At 36.3% G+C, this 25,093-nt stretch overlaps 1 protein-coding gene across 3 annotated transcripts in view; it reads left to right on the top strand.

Annotated features, from left to right (window-relative positions):
- LOC131693969 (homeobox protein extradenticle) overlaps nucleotides 1–25,093 on the top strand; it is a 118,516-nt gene that overhangs the window by 43,570 nt on the left and 49,853 nt on the right. The gene's annotated exons all lie outside the window — the stretch shown is intronic.

Below are 25,093 nucleotides of genomic sequence, written 5' to 3'. Positions count from 1 at the left end.
ATTTCTTATATTTAAAATGTCCATGTCGCGTGAAGAATATCTTGAATATACCGTCATCTTAAATTGATCTGCTATCATAGGTATAAAAATGGCGGAGGCCATTAAATTTCCTTTTACTTTCGATTTTTGGGCAGTTTCCCATACCAAACATACCCATATTGCAAACTTCCTGATGATAAATCATTATGAAGATGTCGCAATATTGAGTTAAGGAACGCCATTCATGACCACGAACATAATTTATTTGAACAGAAAAATGTCTGAAGACATTTTTTTCAATTACAGAAAAGATACCTTATATTATAAAGAAATTTGTTTAGAATTCTTAATAAAAAATACTAGCAGCACTAGCACTGCCGATAAACATCAACCCGAATACACAACCGCAACACAACCGAAGTTTGGTTTCGTTATTCTTGTGTTTCCTTCCTATACTCGTGCACCGGTAAACGAAAATCAAAACCAAACCGCGGTGCTGTGTAAACGAAACTCGGTTTGGTTTTGATGTCTCGTATAAACACAACCAGCGATAAGACCGCACACAATGTAAAGGAAACATAAACACTTGTGAAAATTTGGTTTACCGTACCGGTATTAAACCGGTATTTTCCCACCTCTGCTGATAATTGCCCAATACTTGTTGAATATACGTAATTGCTAGCAGTTCGGTGAATTATTATCCTTAAGGGTGGAATCTATTTTATTATTATTAATCCAACGAGAACTTCTTTGGGTCTTTGTGAGCCTTAATAAAATCCAGTATACATTGCTCCAAGCATTACTTATAGAGCTTTGAGCACATAGTTTGTTTTTGGAAAAGCATGGTTTTGAGTTCACAATTGCAAATTCTTAGCCAGATAACTGATGGTTAGGGCAAATTTATCGGGGATAGCAATCTTTAGTTTGCTGGCATCCTTATAGTGTATAAAAAATTAATCCATCATCGTAGGAGTGGATCGATTTTCTGTTCTAGTTTTCCATCTAGCAAATCTGTTAACTGATCGTATTAAGACGACCACTAGAGGTGCTATCACAGAATTGATAGTGTCCAAATTCTAAGTGCAACAGGTTTTAACATCTACAAACTTGAGGTCATTCATTATAACGGATTTAGGATCTGTGGGAAACAGTAGAGATATAGCAGTTGAAATTAGTGATACTACTAATATTCAGAATTAGGACTCAAAATTAGTCGTAACTTCTTTAGGCTTGGTTCCGCGTAACTTCTTTAAGCCTGGCGCTAGGTATTGTTAATTTTTCTGTCGATAAAATCGGTATAATCTTCTTATAACAGTCGAAAAAACGTTGTTTCTTATCATACATGGTCACTTATCGCTCGAATTTGGATGGCCTCCAGATGATTTGCATATCTCCAAGATGGACAGCGATTTAGCGGCTTTCTTCGAATTCGACGGTATCTTTCACATTCTCGGTTTAATACAAATGGTGTTTACTCTTCCTTTTGCACTACATATTCATACGTAATACACTTTCGATATCAATATGTTAACAAATTGGAATGATTCTCTAATTTTTTTACCCACCGAGTTTTGAGCCTTATGTAGAACAGCGAGTATCAGCGATTTATCTAAGACAAACTTTGTGTTGTCTATGAATTTGTTGCGTACTTGGAGCCGGAGCTCCGGCGGAAACAAGTTAGAATTCCTAACCTATTTTCGGTTGGGTTTCACTGGCTCAGTCGGTCTTATACATCAGCCTGAACCAGTTACATTAAACAATGGACCTTCCACAACAACAAAAAGAGGCAATAAAACAAAGAAACATTATTTCTATTCATTATTTCTATTCCTGCAACAAGGATGCAAGTATCTAGAATGATTTATTTACTTGGAGATCAATGGGATATTTCAAAGTTTTCAAGACTCGACATTCTGTTAGCACAGTGTAATGAAAGAGAGAATGGCTTATCCTGCAGTTTTTGGTCGACTGTGTCAAAATACTAGCTAATACACATTGTGCTTTACTGCGACTTTCAACGAAATAGCAGGAAAACACAATTTGTTCCGAAGCGCCATCTGGCGGGCAGATAATTCCCAACCAATGGCACACAAACACGATCCATAACAAATGCCTGCTACACTGATAATATAAATTCGTAAATATAATGAAATCGATCATGCAATGCACGAATTCATTCGTTATTTTCTGCAATGAAGTATTTTCGTGCATTGTAAATAATAGGTTTCGTTCATTTCATGAACAAGAATAGCCGCTTGCTGAACGAAAGCTTTCGTAAATTTTACACATTTAATGTACACTGCACGAATGTTATCGTTGGTAACGACATTATTTTTCATGAATAAAACGAAATGTTTTGTTTATTTTAATAAACGTTTGTGTTTATTACGAACGATTTCGTTGGTAGCACGATTTTATTTCGTTTTTAGAAAAGTTTGCGTGTTTATTAGCCTCTTGCTGTTTTCAGTCGATATTTTGGGATCGATATTTGACAACATCGATATATTTTAATTTAAAAAAATCGATGAGGCCAAATCGATTTTATTGTGGTACGAAGAAATGGCGGCTTGATGAACGAAAGTTTTCGTAAATTTTACTTATTTAGTTTACATTGCACGAATGTTATCGTTAATAACGACATTATTCTTCATGAATGAAACGAAATGTTTCGTGTATTTTAATGAACGTTTATGTATATTACGAACGATTTCATTGCTCACACTAATTTATTTCGTTCATCTTAAGAAAGTTTTCGTATTCATTAGCATATTATTTTTTCAATCTATAAGTTAATATCGATGTTTAACAACATTTGATTTTGTTAACTAATTAAAAGGATCGATCTGGCAAAATCGATTTTATTTCAACCTGCTCACCTCTATTGGGGGCTAGAAGGATTGTGGTGTGAAGTAATGGCCGCTTGATGAACAAAAGCACTTGTAAATTTTACACATTTAGTGTAGGGGAACATGGGGAGACTTGACCAAGCGCAAAATTCTATTTTCGGCTATGGCGCCTTCTATTCGATTCTTAAATTTTTTTTCAAAAATATTTTTATACTTGTTTCGATCCGTTAAGGTAATTTTAAAAGTTTGGAATGAAAAATCCTTTCCTTACAAAAAATATTACGTGATTAATAAATTTGCATTCAATGATGTAATTTTTTATCAAACTTTGTATGGACATATCTACTCGACTACTAATTACTATTAATGTACTAATATACCATCTTAATCCTTGTGAAGCAGTGAAATGATTTAACATAAATTGGAACATTGGAATAGTTATTACTAGAATTTGCATGACATTGAACGCAATAACTAATGTTGGGGAGACTTGACCAAGATGTTATGGGGAGACTTGACCAAGTGGCGATCAGCTGAAGAAAGATACAAAATTCTTAATATTTATTATGCTTTGGTATCTACTGTTAATGTTAATCACGCCATAAAAAAAATCCCACCCCAAACATAAGTCTTTATATTTTAATATTTGTAAAGAAAGTTAGCAATAGTAGTACTGATTTCGTGACGTGTGAACATGCAATGCAAGCAGTACAGTTAATATTTGAAAAGAAATGCATTAAAAAAAGCAAAATTTATCAAATGCAACTCTTTTATATTTTTTACTGCTACCTAAAGATCTCGACAATAGGGAAAAAAATAATTACAGTATGTTTCATGTCATTATTTTTTTATATGATTTTTCAAAATTCTCTTGGTCAAGTCTCCCCGCAATGGGGAGACTTGACCAGAAAAAACGATCACAGAAAAACTTTTGTAACTTTTCAAAAAATTAAATTAAAAATTCTGCAAAAAATCATGAAGACGCGTAATAACTTTGCGCATTATATCTGAATGACTTTTGAGGGATTGAAGTATTTATTAGCCTCTTATTGCTTTCAGTCGATCTTTTAGGATCGATGTTTGATAACATCGATTTTTTTTAAATTTATAATAATCGATTTTCCTGTGGTACGAAGAAATGGCTGCTTGATGAACGAAAGTTTTCGTAAATTTTACTTATTTAGTTTACATTGCACGAATGTAATCGTTGATAACGACATTTTTAGTGAATGAAACGAAATGTTTCGTTTATTTTAATAAACGTTTATGTATACTACAAACGATTTCGTTGGTCGCATTCGATCTTTTAGGATCGATATTTGACAGCAATGATTTTTTAATCGTTCTGGCAAATTCGATTCTATTTCAACCTGCCCATCATTGTTAAGGACTAGAAAGATTGTGGTATGAAGAAATGACCGCTTGATGAACGAAAGCTATCGTAAATTTTACTAATTTAGTGTACATTGCACGAATGAATGAATGAAAGAAACGAAATGTTTTGTTTATTTTAATAAACATTTGTGTATATTACGAACAATCTCGTTGGTCGCACGAATTGTTTTTGTTCATCTAAGAGAATTTTTCGTATTAAATAGCATATTATTTTGACATTGCTCCCGCAGAGAAAAACTAACTTAGGGGCCATTCATAAATTACGTAACGCTTTTAGGGGGGGTACGACAAGTTGTGACATAGGGGGGAGGGGGTGTTAACTAGATCGTTACGTAACATGTTTTCATCGAAGAAAAAAAAATTTCTTGGAATTTGTTACGTAACTGGGGAGGGGGGGATGGAAAAATTTGTAACAATTTGTTACATAGGGGGAGGGGGGGTCATTTTTTGCAAATTTTGCGTTACGTAATTTATGAATGGTCCCTTATTCATTCAAAACCAACGTTCACGATGGCTCAACTGAATCCGTACTGTTCCGGATTCTGGATCAAATGGAAGCGAAAGAAGTTTAGGAAATCTTCCTGAAACCGGCGGATACGGATACGGTTACTAAAGAGTCAGACCAAGACCGTCGTGGTGATCAACAATTATCTGACGAATATCAACAATGACTCCATAATCTATTGAAACTCATTTGACGTTGACGGTTTGACGAATGGTGCTCGTAAATATTATAAAGACTTTCGTATATAGCAGCGAACAATTCGTTTGCCTAATGAAGCCATTTCGTAATAAGCCAACGAAAGTCGTTTCGTAGTTTTCACTAAACAATCGTAATGAAAAATAAAAGTGTTTCAATAGAACTACGACCGATTCATTTTATGTACGAAAAACTCGTATATTTTATGAAAATTTTCTGTACGAATCTAATTCCTAGCAATTTACGAATATATTCTATCAGTGTATGTGTAAATTTTTACGGCAATCGGTTAAGCCGTTTGGGAGCCCATAAATCACATACATCCAAACATTGACATTGACAAATGGAGTAGTCAAACGAATCCTTGACATGTGTGCTTGCGATTTCAGTTTGCTGAGTCCTAAGAAAAACACAAAAGTATTGGTTTAAAGGCCGTTCAAATCACAATCCGAACATGCAAAAATGCTACAAAATAGTATATCCTAGTTCTTCATTAAATTGTATACATTTCAAATGAAAATTTTATATTACTTTATACGGATTCGGTTCCATAAATTGTTGATTTTCCTTATCATGTCTTCCATTAGTCTTTGTACAGTATTATTTCCAAATTTCTTGGAGGCACTGAGTCTCTTGAAACGAAATTCTGGAATCGATGATGCTTTCCCAGCAATTTCCTTGCACAATCGATCAGTATGTTTCGATCGGACGTAGATTAGGGCAGCGAAGCGGATTACAATTCTTTGGGGCATAAACAAAATGATAATACTATGCAATCGTGTCCTTAGCATAATGACAGCTCGTTGAATGTGGACAGAAAAACGTTTTAGTAACATTATTTTTCAGGAAAGGCAATAATCGTTTTTTGAGATTTTGCTTATAAATTCCACCATTCCTTGTGCCTCTTGACACGAATGTCTCAGATATCACCCACAATAACATATAATATAACTTGCCATAGAAGATATATAACTTTCCATACAAGATTCTGTTTAGGAAATTTTGTTTTATATTTGCGTTCTAGTTGCCAAAGAGCATTTTTCAACCAGTTGCAGTGTAAAATTCAAGACCAGAAAGGTACTTGAACTTTGTGGAACAAATTCCATCGTAAATTGCAATTTTCTGAATATTTGCGCAAGATGGCGTTTCTGTATGATGTAAAAAAGAAACCCCGGCATAAAAAAACTTTTGCAAATGCCATGTCAAATAAACGTTTTGTAGAAACACACCATCATGATAACTAAATGTTCTTGTATAGTTTTTTTAGTGTTTCGTATTCTCTTCGTCAGTAACTAACACCAACTTAATGCTAGTTACATAAGTCCAATCCAGCACCAAATTGGTGCTAATTAGACACTAAATCCAAAAAGTCACACGTCTTGCGTGAACGCTAAACAACTGACTAGTGCCGAGTGATGTATCGATAGCTAGCACAGAGGTTCAGTTTGCCGACGAGGAATGTGAACCAAGGTTCTTTTAATATAAGTACCAAACACCTAGCAAGTTCTTATAGAAACAATCTTTACGACTTACGTGTGTACCCTTGTTGGAAATGCGTGAAAAATAATTGTATTTATCGGTAGTTTGGCTGAGTAACAATCCTAAAACTGGCTGTGGTCCACTAGAAGTTGATAAAAAAATTTCATCTTTCTCCGGACAAAATGACGTATGTCTTATATCCGACCCCACAACTCGCGATATTTGTGCTGTCACAGTCAATATGCCGCATTATGAATCAGCACCTTCTGATGATTTCTAAAGTGTTGTATCATACTTCGATAGAAATTGGTTTCAGTTATGCAAATGCGCACCACATAATTTGGGGCAGCTCAGATATCAATTTGAGCAGTGCCGAATTGATGGAATACACAAGTAACACAAATCTGCATATACACCCATGTAGGAAATCTTCCAACATACGTACGATCTGCAGAGAAGTTTAGATGTAACTCTCTGCTCTGACGAAATTACGCATGAGTTGCCAAACTGACTCGTACCCAACAGGCTCGATCCGTCGTTATCTGATCATAAGTTAGGCGTCTTTGATCATTTAAATGTCTAGATGTAGCATCCTCGTGCGGTCATACTGTGTAATAATTCAATTTTGATTAAGTAGTATTACAAAATTGGATTTTATTGCGTGGACATTGCTAGAATGTAACTTGCCATTCTTTTTTATCAAACCGTCGATCCGTAAAGATCATCTCCACTCTTGTCGGGCTTTCGATAAATAGAAAATTGTGTTGCTTCCCACAACATCAGATGTGAATAGTTACAGTTGCGAGAAGCGCGATTTCAATCCCTTTAAAATGTGCATTTTTTATTAAGAATCAACGAAAACAGCGCAATCGCAGAGGAGCTCTTTCGACCAACGCTTCGACTCATTGTGTAGAACCTTCGAGTCCCAATACTTATTGTGTGCAAGTGGGAATGGAGAAATGTCACCTTTCGATTTCGCTGAAGAATGCTCTGTTAAATTAAAAGATCTTAACGGGTGTCTCTTTTCAATCCCTACTAACTCTTTCATCTCCAGTTTTAGTGGGCTTGGCTTAACATATGATCTTGTGTGGTTCTCTCCGGATAACGAACAAAGCTGGATGAGAAATTAGAGGTGGTAAGTGTGAAGGCAGGGTATTCCTTCACCATCCGTGGAATCTCAAGGAACGTTTGAAAAATTCTTATGTTTTGATGAGGTACCAGGATTCTTACACTAAAATATGTGTTCGATAAATGCATTTCAAAAGGACATAATTTTGTTCACAAAATTATTCATTCAACGAAAACTTTATACTGAAGATGAACGAATTAAAATTGCGGATAAATAATAGAAATTAAAGTTGTGATGAAAAGTCATTTATCGCAACCATACATATATTCATTAGCAAATCAATACCTTTCCAGTGATTTTTTCGGTAAACGTAAACTTCGCAATGATATTTTCTCGATCGTTTGAGAGCAAACGAGGGAAACATAATTATTCATATTTTTTCTATATCTATATTAAATTGTATAACTATATGACTTGTTGCGAGTCATGTCTTCTGTTAAATGTTTATTTTGAGTTTATTTGTTCAATTTGCAGGTGTGAACACGCTTCAGTTAATTAAAACATATTCATACAACATAATAAAACGGTTTTCAATGTATGAATAATACAAAACTAATCACCTAGGTGTCATTATGAAAACGGGATGCCAAGAAGACAACAAAATTTGATTTCTAAAATAAGAAAGATAAAACATTTGTCCACCACTTATCAATAATAGCCACTTATAATGAAATGGTGACTTGATGAATTATTCAATAAAATGTATAGCAGCAGACTTTGTAATCAATTTGGACGAAATGATATCATAATTTGTTATCATTTTAATATTCGAGGTACAAAACTACGATATCAATTTTCTTCTGTTGGCTTTTAATTCAATAAAATTGATAACAAATGCAGTTATCAATACAGATGATAACCAGATAGTACAATTGTTGTCATTAATAGTGTTTACTTTTTTTACTTGGTGCTACACCGCTACCGGTGTAGTCTAACAGAAGGCATAAACTGATTACACCCAAGCCTGAATGGGTATAGCACCGACCGCCCCGGTGCACCTCATTGTCAAAAACAAAAATACCGTACGCTGCTTTATTTTGCCCGAATGTCCTATCGAAAGATTTTGGAGCTACATAAAAACGTAACTTGTTTTTCTAGTCAATACTTTACCGCTTATGTATTTTTTCGTTGATAAGATATGATGAAACTTTTCTCTAGCGCAATTCTTCTTAATACCACACCATGGCTATTTCTTTTTCAATCCAATTATATACCTCGAATTGACATACAGAAATCGGATTTTCCGGTTGAAATGCTTACACAAACGATCTGACATTTTGAATTAAAATGAAGCTTAGGTTTTGAGACTTTAGCTCTTCTCCTGTAGATTTGCCACAGAGGGAAATTGATAATCTCGCATAGTAGGGTGGCCTCAAGAAATGGTACGGTTGCCAGTCATGTTACGCCCCAACCGATTCTGGATTCCTTTACACAGAAATCATCGTTCCCTCCTTCTACCTTAAAGCCATACGTCTGCCTTTAAATGGATTCAATTGCGTTTCGTTTTGATGCGGTCGGATTTTTATATCTTTTGGTGGGATCTTTCCACGCTTTATTCTACCGTTTGCGAACCGAAACTAAAAGATGTTTTCACCAGATAGTCTTTAAACAATTCCATCTGACTACCAGGTATACAGTGATAAAATAATGAAGATAGTTTGCTTGAGTGAAAAAATACACCGTTTAAATAATTTCTATTCGCGGAAACTCGCTAGTATTGAGTACACTTGACCATCTTCTTAAGCACACGTCAAGACTTCTTCTTCCAGAGTATAATCTGAAGTGGCCAATAATGTAAAACGCATTTTGAATGGCAACCAATGTTCATGTTAATGGCAATCTATGTTAATAGCTTGACTCTTTTCAGAATTACCAATGAATGTATTTATCAATTGTCATGCAACGTTTATTTCTCAGTGCCAAGAAAAAGAAAATCTAATGCAGAGAATTAAGAAAATGGGTTAATCATCGTATATGAGTTATGTGCTTGGGCACAAGAAAATAAAAATTTTCATTTAATCCATTTAAAAAAGTTAATTTACCACGAAATTCAATGCAAATGCATACGCATTGTATCTTGAGCCCGGGACAAGTGTTATCCATCAGTGATTCCGAATCCGATTTTCGGTTATGGAAGTTTTCGCTCGTTCCAGCAAAAGAATGATTCGTTATGTGTTTGCATTCCTTTGTCTGCTCTGCTCTGTCTCGCGTAATCGAGACTGCGTTTGTAGTCACCGCCCCGGGGGGTCAATAATAGGAATCGTTTTATTCGTGCGCTACGCCAGTGCTGTCTTTCTAAACCCTTCGAGGCTTCTGAGCACTTTTGAGTTAAGAAGTCCTGAAATGGAAAAACATTTAAAGCGGCTACCGAGAGAGGAGCATTAAGAATATGGAAATGATAAAACATAACAGAGATTGTTGGTTTTGGAATACTGCTGTCGAATCAGTGAATTTGGAATTTTGGAAAACGCGATAAAAGAGAGAAACTTTTTCGATCATCAATCATCTAAGCCTGTCAAATCTTGTAAAGTGATACTAATTTTAAAAGGTTTCAAATCATTTTGATCACTCTATGGATGGTTCTTAATCTTGAAAGGATCGTCAAAGAATATACTGTGAACAGAACACCACATGCAAATTCGATCGAAAGACGCTCTAGGTAGCTAAAACATTTGAGAGGAATTCCACGAAGATCCGTCCGAATATTTTAAAAATCGTGGCCGACCATTTTTGATTCCGATGAAGCATTACACATTTTTTTTGAAAGCAACGCATGCTCAAACTTCCCCGCCCTTTTGATAAATTACTCTTGTGTCAAATCAGGAAAATTCATAAAACAAAAACAACTGCAAGGTTTTGTTCATATCGGCGATGGTCATATTTTATGGTTGACCGCTTTCTCGTGGAATTCCTCTTGAAAACCCATCTCCAGAACAAGATGGATGACCGAATTAAGCCATTGGTTTGAAGTTGATTTTTTTCCCATAGGACGTCGGAAACCATCCGATCTGATTAATACGGGATGATACTTGTTTTGAGCATCAGTTGTTTTCACGTGTGCAATAAAGAATTTAAAATCCACTTTGATAGGATGGAAATCATTTTACTTATCCAAGAACAATTGATAAACTTTTTTTTCCGTATACAGGGTACCAAAACTATTTTTCCATAGAACGTTGGGGTCTTAAAACATGAAAAAACCTGTTTTGATCAAGATATGTGCATTTTTCGCAGAACTACAAGTTGCACAAATTTGTATTTACTATACACCAATTGCATGGAAAAGATAATCGAAAGCAATGTAAATAGGCTTTGTCAGTTTTCAATAATATTACACGAAAACAGAGTTATATTAGAACTTCATTTTTCACCATTTACTGAAACTGCCTTGGAAGCACTGCTTCATCGGAATCCAATCAATTTTCAATAACTTCAGGTCTGCTGAGAATACTAACAATCGTAAGTGCTGAAATGAAAAGTGATAGCCTTAGCTATCACGCTTATTTGTTTTTGTAAACAAACCTTGTGTAAAACAAAAGTTAAAGCTGTTTAAAGTTATGGTGCTCTACAGACACCATAAGCGGCTTAAAACCAATAATAGAGTTTGAAATTAGTGGTCAATTTTATGACAAGCAACTTTTTTCTGTAGTACGCAAAGATTCGACTTTTCACCTTTCAAAAAAAAGTTGCGCAAAATGTTGCAATGAGCGGGAAAAGGTTAAAGTCGATAACAGAGTTTGAAATTAGCACCCATACTGCAATGATGTATGAAACTGGGGTCGGTAGTTGAGTGATAGGCGTGATCGCTTCCCACCCCAGTGGGGTTGGGCCCAATCCCAGCTTATTGAGTTTTCTGAGGTGAAAAATTGGTGGGAACTTTTTCTTTCGGAAGGGAAGTGAAGCCATTGATCCGTATTTTGATGAGACGACGTCTAAATGATCCAGATAATGGAGTTAACCTCTCTGGTGTCGACGATAGGCATTCAGTGCGAACAGAGGCCGACGGCAAATATAATCATGAAAAGGCTGTACGCAAGTGCGATAATTTCGCTGTTTAGTTTCGAACATCGCGATAACCAAAATGCAGGGAAAAATCGTTATACTATGGGATGTCAATTATTTTCCACATTCCTGAAGTATTTAGATTTTCTGAATCAGTTTTCATTTATTGATTAGTTTCTTGCGTCTACATTTTTTATTTGAACTGAGAAAACAAAACATCAGATGCTACCTTGTCATGAAAAGCGGGACTAAACTACCTAAACGAGGTAAACTATCGTTCATTCTGTAATTGCTCTGCATTAATACAATCGCACGGTGAACAGCGTGAATATATTGTTATTAAATTCGTTAGTGTAATGATAATAAAACAACACCAAGCATAGCATCAACTAACAGGTGCTTTCAAACGAATAAAATGACAACAAAGAAAACGAAAGGAGGAAAGAAACATGACAAAGCACTGCATGCTGTCTGTTTATAATACGTTGATAGTATTTCGCTTATCATTCCAATCCAAAACAAACGGTGCCCAAATCTGTCTGTCATTTCAATACGCACTCTGGTACGGCTTCTGTGAGAGAAGGTCAACTGGAACATTTTGTTGAGAAAATAGAAATGAATGGACAGTCATTCAATTTTTACCGTATCAATTCTAAGACCGTCGTGAAATTGCATGGCCTTGATTTAGAGTGACGTTCGGTAAGAGGTAGGTACATGTAGATCAGCACTATCTTGCAGTCTTGATTTTAATTTAACCTTCTTTAGGTGTTGGGGCCAATATGATCCAAAATGAACTTACAAAATGCGATAACTTTTCAAGTTTTGCACCTAGATGTTTGGAATTTCTTTGTCGTAGTCACGAAAGAATGTGTCTTATTCGTTACAAAAAGTTAACACCTAAAGAAGGTTAACTTTTCTATATATCGTAGAATCGGTTGTCACGGTAAAGATGGACACGTCTATCATTACCAGGACACATGTTAGTGAACTCGGGTGATTCGTAGTTATTCTGCCTAAGCTCGACCCTCATTAACAGAAGACAAAGATTAAGCCCGCACGATATTAATCCTGTTCTAATGACCCTGCCACTTCTAGTTTTCCGATCTGTTTACACATCGGACACATCCTTGCTCTCACTTGAGTACTATGGCTCTAATTTTCATAACTTTCCTTACCCAGTAATCTCTAACTAATTGAATGTCGTTAAAATATCATAGTCATAACATAGTCGAAATAAAAAAGTAAAAAGAATATTTTTATTGAGCTCGATCTTCTGTATGTACGCAGGTATGTTTCGAAAGCCGTTTTCATTGCCGATCTACTGCAATCTCGAATCGACTGTTCTGAACTACTACAGCTTTTGGACGTCGACATTCGTTGTCGTAGTCTTCGAACCCATCCGTTCTTTCGCATCCCGGTAACCCCAGAACAAATTATGGTTAAAACGGACCTTTCGTCAGTATGTGTTATCTTTTCAATCGCTGTTCCAATGTCTTCGACTTTTATTTGTCCGGTAATGCTCTCAAAAAATCGTTTCAAAGCTCAATCACGGTGTCTTTTTTTAACAATTTTATGCAAAAAAATTCAGCATCTCTGAAACTTCAGGATATGAAAGAATGGGCTTTCCCCTTTCATTTGAAACCAACATCAAAATAATCCGTCGGGGGGTCTAGAGCAACTTTTTTTTTGAAGTTTTTTTTTTCGTGAAAACATAGATTTTACAATAGAACTAGTTCATATTTCTGTCCCCAGATGGTGCTTTAGACATTCGGACAACACTAAAAGTGAGAATCTGATAGATATTTTAATTGTCTACAACTTTGTTAAAAACTAAAAACCGATTTGAAATTATCCGGAAAAGTTGTTTAATAGTTTAACGAAGTCTAAGTCTAAGTTAGTTTCACAGAAACCCTAGTGGTTTGTAAGTCAATTCACGCGTACTTTTTCCATTTGCCAAATAGCTGTGTTTAGTTGAACAGTGCATTCAGCGGAATTTGAGAGCTTGACAAGTCTCATCTTTTAGCTGAAAATTATAATTCCAGATTCATTCCAGACAATTAAATGTTCTATCAAATTCTCACATTTAGTGTTTTTCGAATATCTAAAGCACCATCTAGGGACAGAAATATGAACTAGCTCGAGTAGTAAAGCCAATATTGTTACGAAAAAATCTTCAAAAAAAAAGTTGCTCTGGACCCCCCGACGGATCATTTTGATCTTAGTTTCAAATGAAAGGGGAAAGTCCATTCTTTCATATTCCGAAGTTTCAGAGATGCTGAATTTTTTTGCATAAAGTTGTTCTAATAAATACACCGTGCAATATCTAGTTAGCTGTAGTCTAGTGCTAGTTCCTAGTTACACGGAAAAAAATCCGTTCAAAAATTCATAAAGAAAAGATCACGATTTCGTGAACTGAACGATTTACGAAAATCGTGATCTAGTTCCTGAAATTGTGAATAATAAATCTCGTATTCATGAAACTATTTGCGTTTACAGAAAACTAGTTCACCTCGAATATATACATGGCGTTACATTCGAATGTTTGGTTGGGTTACTGTTGTTGTTGGATATGTTTAGTTTTTGGTATGATTGTTATTCATAATTTGAGAATACACAGCCGCAAGTCACATGATGTTCATGATTTCAGGAGCTTATTCGCGATTTTTCTGATTTCTCATCACGTTACCTTGCCATTTTATTCATGAGTTTACTATCAGATTTTTCTGTCAAATTGACGTTGTTTATGATCATGATTTCAGGATCTTAGTCGGGAATTTCGTAATTTCTATTCGCGTTATCGTCATATTTTAGTTATGAGTAGAATGATTCATGTTCATGATTTCAGGATCTTAGTCACAATTTTCGTAATTTCTATTCGCGTTATCGTGATATTTTATTCTAGAGCATACTTTCGAATTTGACACGTGGAGCAATGTGATATCAGAGATCGTAAATCATGCGCTAGGAATCATTAACTAGTTCACGAATTTTATGACCAGCAAAACGTGACTTTTTTGTGCTAGGAATAATGAACTAGCTCACGATTACATGAATATTTTATGATTTGGTGAACTATTTCTCGAACACAGATGGTGAAACGTGAATAATATATTAGGAATAATGAATCAGTTTACTAAAACATGAATAATATTTGATGATGTTGTGAACTATTTCACGAGCATGAATGGTAAGTCGTTGCTATTATACTAGGATTCATGAACTAGTTCACGTATACATGAATAATATTTTATAATTTTGTAATTTATTTCACGGGCAAGAATGAAAGAATGAAAACCTGAATAATATATTAGGAATAATGAATCGGTTTACTAAAACATAATACTTGATGATGTTGTGAACTATTTCACGAGCATGAATGGTAAGTCGTGGCTATTATACTAGGATTCATGAATTAGTTCACGTATACATGAATAATATTTTATAATGGGCAAGAATGGTCGTGACAATTGTACTAGGAATCATGAACGAGTTCACGAACTCATGAATAATATTTCATGATTTTTTAACTATTTTACGAGCACGGTTATTGGATCGTGACTAATATATTAGGAATCATGAATTAGTTCACGAGGATTGAATGGATTCATGAATAAAATTCCGAGTTTCGTAAAATAGTTCACGAGAAAATATCCAGAATGTTTCAATTTTGTAAACTAAGTTTTCTAAATACATGAATAACATCATGAGTCCTTTGGTTTTATAAATAGGGGGAACTGGGCCAATTCGGATCTAGTAAGGGTTTATGAGCTATAGAACTGGAACGTGTCAATCGATTCATAAATTAATATCTTTTCCTGAAAGCCTGATCGATCGCGCATATTTTTTTCTAAGGCTACTTTAACCGATCTTGTACCGTATTGTGTATAAACGGCTCTGCGCAAAAGTACATGAAAGGTCCGAATTACCCCAACCCTGTTCCAATTCGCCCATTTCTTATCGATTTTTTGCAATAAAGATGAATTCCTATGTTTACCTAAATTTATCCTATTTGATCTACACTAAATTTCGAAATGTGAAATGTTCTCTTTGATATATAAAACTTGTATCGATTTTGTTGGCTATTTTCGGCAAATTTTGAGACTAAGAGAAACGAAAGCAATGAAATTGAAAGACGGATAGGTATTCTAGAGCGAATCAGTTATAAACTTAGAACGGAAAACTAGAACTAGGCAGGCTCATATGGGCATGATCGAAAGGAAAATGTGAAGAATTCTTTGCCTTATGCAGAGTAGGAGTTGGGCGTTGCACCCAAGTCTACCGCATGGTCTATGGTAGAACATAACTCATCATCATGTTTTACCGCCGACGCCGGAAAAAAATTCTTCACAAATCCTCGCCTAGAACGACCATGCGATCATTCTTCTCCCTTTCTGCTAGCATCAAGCCGTGACGTATGCATTCAATCGACACCAAGCTATCGGTGTCGCACCGATCCTATTGTGATTGAACTACTTATTGATTTTTTCGTTCCGCACACACGGATGGCTGATAGCAATTAATGACACAGCTCAGCTAGCAGAAATCGAATTTTTATCTACTTTTTTACCAACTAGTTTATATGTTACCATGTTTTAATTGCCGCAAGGTTCTACTGTATCGATTTTGTTGGCTATTTTCGGCAAATTTTGAGACTAAGAGAAACGAAAGCAATGAAATTGAAAGACGGATAGGTATTCTAGAGCGAATCAGTTATAAACTTAGAACGGAAAACTAGAACTAGGCAGGCTCATATGGGCATGATCGAAAGGAAAATGTGAAGAATTCTTTGCCTTATGCAGAGTAGGAGTTGGGCGTTGCACCCAAGTCTACCGCATGGTCTATGGTAGAACATAACTCATCATCATGTTTTACCGCCGACGCCGGCAAAAAATTCTTCACAAATCCTCGCCTAGAACGACCATGCGATCATTCTTCTCCCTTTCTGCTAGCATCAAGCCGTGACGTATGCATTCAATCGACACCAAGCTATCGGTGTCGCACCGATCCTATTGTGATTGAACTACTTATTGATTTTTTCGTTCCGCACACACGGATGGCTGATAGCAATTAATGACACAGCTCAGCTAGCAGAAATCGAATTTTTATCTACTTTTTTACCAACTAGTTTATATGTTACCATGTTTTAATTGCCGCAAGGTTCTACTGTATCGATTTTGTTGGCTATTTTCGGCAAATTTTGAGACTAAGAGAAACGAAAGCAATGAAATTGAAAGACGGATAGGTATTCTAGAGCGAATCAGTTATAAACTTAGAACGGAAAACTAGAACTAGGCAGGCTCATATGGGCATGATCGAAAGGAAAATGTGAAGAATTCTTTGCCTTATGCACATTTTCCTTTCGATCATGCCCATATGAGCCTGCCTAGTTCTAGTTTTCCGTTCTAAGTTTATAACTGATTCGCTCTAGAATACCTATCCGTCTTTCAATTTCATTGCTTTCGTTTCTCTTAGTCTCAAAATTTGCCGAAAATAGCCAACAAAATCGATACAGTAGAACCTTGCGGCAATTAAAACATGGTAACATATAAACTAGTTGGTAAAAAAGTAGATAAAAATTCGATTTCTGCTAGCTGAGCTGTGTCATTAATTGCTATCAGCCATCCGTGTGTGCGGAACGAAAAAATCAATAAGTAGTTCAATCACAATAGGATCGGTGCGACACCGATAGCTTGGTGTCGATTGAATGCATACGTCACGGCTTGATGCTAGCAGAAAGGGAGAAGAATGATCGCATGGTCGTTCTAGGCGAGGATTTGTGAAGAATTTTTTGCCGGCGTCGGCGGTAAAACATGATGATGAGTTATGTTCTACCATAGACCATGCGGTAGACTTGGGTGCAACGCCCAACTCCTACTCTGCATAAGGCAAAGAATTCTTCACATTTTCCTTTCGATCATGCCCATATGAGCCTGCCTAGTTCTAGTTTTCCGTTCTAAGTTTATAACTGATTCGCTCTAGAATACCTATCCGTCTTTCAATTTCATTGCTTTCGTTTCTCTTAGTCTCAAAATTTGCCGAAAATAGCCAACAAAATCGATACAGTAGAACCTTGCGGCAATTAAAACATGGTAACATATATAAAACTTTGAAGTAAATATACAATAAACAGTAAGAGCTGGGCCAAATTACCTAAAAATAGGTTATGAGCTATAACGTCGAAATCTGTGAACTGATTTGCGAAAACTTATGTTTTCCTGAAAGATCGACTGATTGCGCACAGTTTTCTCCCTAACGGTTTTTCGCGATCCCGTATAAGATCGTATATATGGCAAAAGGTCCGAATTGGACCAACCCATATTCTATTATTCACACACCGATTAAACGAAAACAGTTAATAGTCTCGTCCAAAACAAAATATTAAATAAAAGATACTACCCGGCAGATCCAAAATCACGATAATGCACTTGATTTGATTAATCGCTGTTGCCAACAAAAATATTGTTTTTCGGCTTACACAAAAAGCGTTCCGAAACAACATTTGAGCCTAGTGCACGCATACGAAAACTGAGAAAATGCAAATGATATATACGCTTTTCATAATATTGCAAATGATATATACGCTTTTCATAATATTACCATAGTTGAGAAACAGCTGGGGGTCTGTATTTACCAGCGGTCCGAATTAGCCCACTTCCCCCTAATGCTTATAAAGTTGTGAACTAGCTCACGTACAGAAAATCGATTTGGTAGTGACAGGGCAGAAACCGTGACAGAAGTTCACAAAACAAAAACCAATATTTCCACTAATAAAAGCATTATGCTGGCGTTACTGAAGGGTATTTGGACATATTTTTTTGATTTTAGAGGTTTTAACGTTAGGGTAATTCGTTTCTTTTCGGATTAAAGAAATTTCTTTTGAAAAAATCCGTAACCCTATGTGAGAAGTTGGGAATTGAACCCAGCTGAGCTGCGTACAAGGCAATCGATTTACCAACTACGCTATGCCCGTTCCCATTGAACGTAATTATAAAACACATGATTTTTGTACATGGCCCTGCTTTCGTAATGTAAAAACGTTATTGTTCCAGAATTCATGGCACTTTATTCACGATTTTGGGATAAATTTATTTTATCACGTACTAAGATTATGCTGTTTGTTTTCATTGTAGTTATAAGTGTCGAATTGTATCATTTGGATGTCTGTTATCTGTTTATATAAAACATGAGGAGGTTTTATGCCAGCTGGAGAAGGAGTTAATATAAAATTCAGCTCCAGTAAACTTTACCCTTCTCCCAAATAAACAATAAACAATAGTTATACAATATCACTTTTCAATGAATTCGATTTTGCCAGATCGAACGCAAACATCGATCCTAAAAGATCGAATGAAAAAATATGCGAAAATTTTGTTCGATGTACGAAATGAAATCGTGCGACTGACGAAACAAAATGGAATCGTGCGAGAGACGAAATATTCGTGCTATACACATAACTTTTAATAAAATAACGTATCATTTCTTTTCATTCGCGAAAAATAGTTAGCACACTAAATATTAAAATTTACGAAAATTTTCGTTCATCAATTCGCCATCTTTTTAGGGCGCGAAGTGAACGAAACCAACTATTTACAATGCACGAAAATATTTCGTTGCAGAAAACGACGAATTAATTCGTGCATTCTATAGGTATTTCCGTTCTATATGCGGGTTTGTATCCGTCTTACCCCAACTTTATCTAGATGTCAAAATAGAACCACGCGTCAATTCCACACGTGGTATTGTGTAACATGGATTTGCAAGATCAGCTATATAATCCATTTGCCCTATAGGAAACGAGCGAATTTTGCCGACGGGAAAAGGCCCGCAAAATGTACCGGTAGGTTTCGGCCCTCATGGAATGGGTCATAGGATAAACGGTAGAGCTAACACGCTCTGCATCTGTACGCATTGAAAGATTAGACGGCAGGCAGATGGCCAGAGGGATTTGGAAGATTAAGCAGACGAGGGTCGGAAGAAATAATTGTGTTCCAAATTACATTATGTCCATGGAATCAAGAAACATCGCTGCATATGAACCATAAAAGCTTCAGCACGATGCGTGTTGATGTTCTTTTAAAAACTATTATGTAGTTCAACCTGGCGTTCAATACAGTAACAAGACTGCTAAGAGTCCTGTCCGATCAAGAGTATTTTCTTCATTTGCCCTTTTAATGTACAAATTGAATACATATAAAGGATCGATGGAATGACCAAGCCCGCGATAATGTAGCATTTATTCGAGCTACCGCTGTACATATATAGGAAACACCCAACTACGAACGTAACGGAAATAAACGTCAAAATGTCTGTTCGCTCAGCGTGGTACATATCGAATGGGCGCATAATTCGGCGGTAAAATCAAGACGTGTGTAGAGATTAGTAATATAACGTCCAAATTGCGGGATGTAGTGCCAAGTAGAAATAGAAGGCGATAGAAGTGGAGACCGTACCAAAAACGATTCTATTGTATTTTTTTCTTGATAACTAATAATTTATCGAATAAATTATACGCTTCACTCTTTAGCTTGGTGATTAATCTCTTGACCGAAGCTCGTGAAGGGTTATCGAATTAACTTGAAGGCCTAGTTGAATTGATTTCATGCGGACGATGTGCACTCTAATCGTTGAAGCACTTTGTAGGTGTCTTATATAAATACTTTTGAAAAGGAAAATTGAAAACATTCAGCATTAACAGTAGTTTTTTTTTCTTCTCGGATCACCAAAGTATCAAAGAGAAAAGGAAAAAAAACTGACCGACCGACCGGCCAGTCGAGAAAGTTATTAGGATGATATTGAAATCCCTCCCGAAATTTTCCTTCTCTATCTCTATGCCCTTTCGGGCCGCTATTGTAATTTACTCCACACATTTTGTGTTTAGTTTCTGATCTTCATGCTGACTTAGATGTTATAGGATTATGGTCTTCTTCATTTTTTTTCCTTCGGAATTCTTTTTTCTTGGGATTGAAATGAACACAGTCCGTAGACACTATAACCCAGCAGGGGGTTTTTAAATATAACCACATTTCTAAGCTTCCCACGGCGACAAAAAAGAAGCTAACGAAACCGTACCTTTTCTCTTGCTTTAAATGGTCCTACGTATTCAAAAAGGGTGGCCATGAATATGGTTCCACTTTCTGCCTCCTCAAAAACCTGTAAATACAAAACTGGAAATATGACGCAAGTTACCTTAACAAATTATTTTAATTCCCAATTCGCAATAACTGTTGCCACGGAACACCGAAACACTAGGACACATTTCCTGCCAAACACATTACATTGGGGATTGTTGGGCTCAGAACGATCACCAGAACTGCAAAACAACAAAACGATTTTAGCAACAGTTCCACTGAGCGAACAAGCAAACGAGAGACGGACAGAACAGAACAAACCCGTCGGCAATGCTCGCTATGCCAAAGCGAATATTTATCGATTGTTTTCCTCCCCATTAAATTCTTCACTCACAACCCTTGTCACTACTCCACCGCTTGCACACGACCATGCCAAGAAATCCACCAAGCTAATGCTATGGAAATGTATAAAGTACGGATTCAAAATACTGCCATTTTCCATTTCGTATTTCATCCGTTTTCACCATCAACCGCCAGTCTGTGGGTAGTATAGCATGAAGGAACGCACAAGACCGGCTGCTATAAATGAATTTCTGTTTTCAAGGATCATAGCATAATTGACTGAACCACGTAGCAAAGTTTCAGTATTTCATTTCCGACTTTTTGGCTTGGCAGACTTCTGCCATCCGACAGCGAGTAGATCGAAAACAGTCCCAAACCATGCGTGAGCTAAGCACGGGGGCAAATGGAACGCCAACACGGAGCCCACAATTTTCCATCTCCCTATTGCTCATATTGCTCAAGCTCAACGATAATCCGTTTCCACCCTTTGCTCTATTATGTCCTGATAACACGCTGTGTTTCATATATAATACATCTAGTATAGATTGCTGAAGCGAAACGTTGGGCGGCCGAAGGAAGATTCAAAGCATGGGGTTCGCTAATTTAATCATATTAGGGGAGGCGAGAAAAACAAGAGGTTGCAATTTATAAGCAGATACATATTTCACAAGTTTTCCCTAAATCTTTTCCATACCTTGGCTTGGAGAGACCGGATACAACACCGATGGATGTTACTGATCCGGCTCGGAAATTGAGGAACAACATTTCAGTGATCCGATGGGCGGACGGAAGAAGTTTGGGTTAGAGCCATTTTGCTGGTAAGCACGGGAGGATGCTGTCGACATGTTCACGATATTTTGAGACGGAAAACATGTTGAGATATGCCACAGTTGTTGCTGCGTGTGCTTGTGCTCGACCTGTTCCGGCTAATTAGGGATACATTTGACTGGGTATCATTGCACATGTTCGACGGGATGAAATAACGTGATGGGTTTTGAACAACATTTGATTTGCATTACCGATGTGTACCTACCGTTCTCATGAATGCACAAACAACCGCTTTCCAATTCATTTACTTGATACGGCTCGATGCCTGAGCTTGAAAGAGTCCGTGGGTCATTTCTATATTAACAATAAATAAATAGTAGAAATAAATGCAGGTCCGTTCAATTGATTGCACGCGTGATTTAAGTGCGATCTACATCCATTCACGTCTTGTATTATTCGTCTTTACGTCTTGTATTACGCGATGGTAATTTTTGCACTGCTTGTCTGTTATCATTGATAATATTTAAGACTGCACCGGTGGTTGGTGACCACTTCTCACCCCGGTGGGTCTGGATTAAATCCCAGCCAAGGTCGTTGAGTTTTTTTTTTTGAGGTGAAAAATCTGTGGTCACGTTTTCCTTCGGAAAAATAGTAAAGCCGTTGGTGGAGTCACCTCTCGGGTGTTGGTAATCGGCATTCAATGCGGACAGAGGCCGACGGAAAATTAATATGTAGAAAAAATTGATAACATTTTGTGATCGTTTTTTCGTAGACATGTAACAACTGTAAATCCGTTTTTGGAACAGTTTTCTATAGACTCGAAACAAATTACCACCAATATGCGCGAATGGAAACAATAAGGTTCATTGTGTAATCGATTTTATCTGAGTTTCTATTGTGAGTCAATTTGTAAACGGAGATAGTAATTTGCTTGTACAACGAGTGAAGATTGCGAGAAATCTATTGATAACACTATTATCTAGTTTCTTCACTGATAAAATAGATTCGTAAATAGAATGAAAATTATTATACAATACACGAATTCGTTCGTCTTTTTCTACAACGAAGCATTTTTGTGAATTGTAAATAGTTGATTTCATTCATTTCACGAACTGAAAAACATTACAATTTGAAGATTGAAAATTTTCATAATTTTAACTATTCTGTGTACATTTTACGAAATTTATCAGCGAAAGCGAAACTATTTCGTGATTGAAAGGAAATATTTCGTTATTTTACTAAATGTTTGTTTGTATATAACACGAATATTTTGTTAGTCGTACGATTTTCGTTCATCGAACAAAATTTTCGAATATATTTTTTCATCCGATCTTTTAGAATCGACATTTGATAACATCGATTTACTTATATGAAAGAGATCGATCTGGCAAAAATGATTTCATTTCAAGAAGATCGACAATATTGAGTACTAGAAGGATTTTGACATTTTTATTCGAGTAAATGTCTCGAATAATAATCGAATAAATCGTTATAACTAAACCTAGAATTTCCGCTTATCCTGTTGCAGCAGTCAGGCGATCTAAGATGATTATCCTTAAACTTATTCTATTTGACACATTGCTGAATATAATATCAATTGTTATGCAATTCAAAGCTTTACGACATATTTGAAGGTTGATAAAAAATAAAATGGACGACCTATAATAAATGTTCGTTCGAAAACTTCCGGTATTTTATGGTCTGGAACACCTTTCCAAAATTTCTAAACAAATTTAAAGAACAGGCATTATTTATACTTAGTTGCAGATTGAAAACGGGATTAGAGTAAAAACTTCAATTTATTTCCTGCCCTAATTTTGTACAATGCATAATTACTGAAAATAACGGAAATAATAAATTTTGTAAAAGCAATTATTATCTGTGCCATGATTGGTTCGTACACTTCGATTACAAGCGAACCAGACCAGTTTTCGTTCGAAGCTCGAACCTCTTTGACGATCGAAGCAAACTATTCTTGTGATGACCGGCCTCTTTGGCCTCGAACGGTAACTGAACCAAGTACAAAACCGGGGGTCGTATGCGAGTGCGGCATCATTCGTGTGTTGCACTCGTGCTGTCTACACCATCACGTCCTGTCGGCCGAATCCATCGTTTGCTGAGAAAGGGTCACTACGCCGAGTGAGTCGGTGTCGGATCACCCGTCTATCAGGCAGCAGTGATGGAATATCTTGCCACCAAAGTATTGGATCTGGCATCAAAGGCTGCCCGTGATAATAAGTAGGCTAGGATCATTCCCCGTCATCTGCAGCAGGCTATTCGAAATGACGAAGAGCTGGTCAAATTGCTCACCGGCGTGACGTGATAGTAGGAAGTTATCCAGACCATCTTGCTGCCAAAGAAGACCGAGAAGAAGGTACCGAAGCAAGCCTTTCTTTGTTGGCAGGTGAAACAATGCAAAGAAAAAAGGATGGGTGGGTAATGCCAGAGACATAATCGAAGTGAAGTAAAATACACTTAAGTCTGTTAATGCGAATGCTGCAATTTTTACTCTCTTCTGGAAAGTTTTATTAATGCCAGTTATTCCGGTATTTCTAATCTAAATACCAAAATAACGGGTACGGTATATCGAATCTGCTGTCACTAAATGAATTGTTTTACTATCATTAAATGACCTTTTCAGGATTATCATATGAATATTTTAGATTTCAATGTACGTGTACCGATAGTTCGATAGTCCCATTAAAAATATCGAAATGACTGGTTTTAATACAACCTTTCAGAAGAAATTGCAGCAACGGCTAGTGTATTCTACTTCACTTCGGTTATGTCTATGACAATACCCATCCATCTTTTTTTGTTCTTTCATACTAAACATGCTTGATTCTTTATCAAGTAGTTAGAGTAATAATAAACTACACGCGTGAGAAAAAGTGCAAAATCGACTAACACCTTCACTTTTCTTAAGGGAGTACTCCCATTTCAAGAAACATTTTTTATCCAACAATATAAAAATACCTTTCTTTCGCAACCTTGCGTAATGGTTAATTGGAGCAACTTTTTAAAGATTACTCTTTATCTATATGTCAAGCGATGTACATCTATGTGTTGGTAGGGGTTCTATAAAATCAGTTTTTTGACGGGCTCTCCGTACAATGAATTTATATAACTTAGGTTTATTCTTGAAAACTTTATTTCAAAAAAAAAACAATGGATTATTTCGTTGAAATTTTTGTTTTTATCCCAAAATTTACATCAATACAAATTAATGCGGTCGCGCGCCTGTGCAACTTTAAAGGGTGTCGGGCCATTAGGCCGAAAGCCGTTAGGCCGAATGCTGCAAGGCCGAACGCCATTAGGCCGAATGGGTCATAAAGCCGAATGTCATTAAGCCGAATGGGTCATTAGGCCGAACGCCATTCGGCCG

This window comes from Topomyia yanbarensis, chromosome 3, assembly GCF_030247195.1.
Source record: "Topomyia yanbarensis strain Yona2022 chromosome 3, ASM3024719v1, whole genome shotgun sequence".
Lineage (NCBI taxonomy): Eukaryota > Metazoa > Arthropoda > Insecta > Diptera > Culicidae > Topomyia > Topomyia yanbarensis.
The sequence above is the reverse complement of the archived record's forward strand: the minus strand, read 5'-3'. Positions and strand labels throughout refer to the sequence as shown.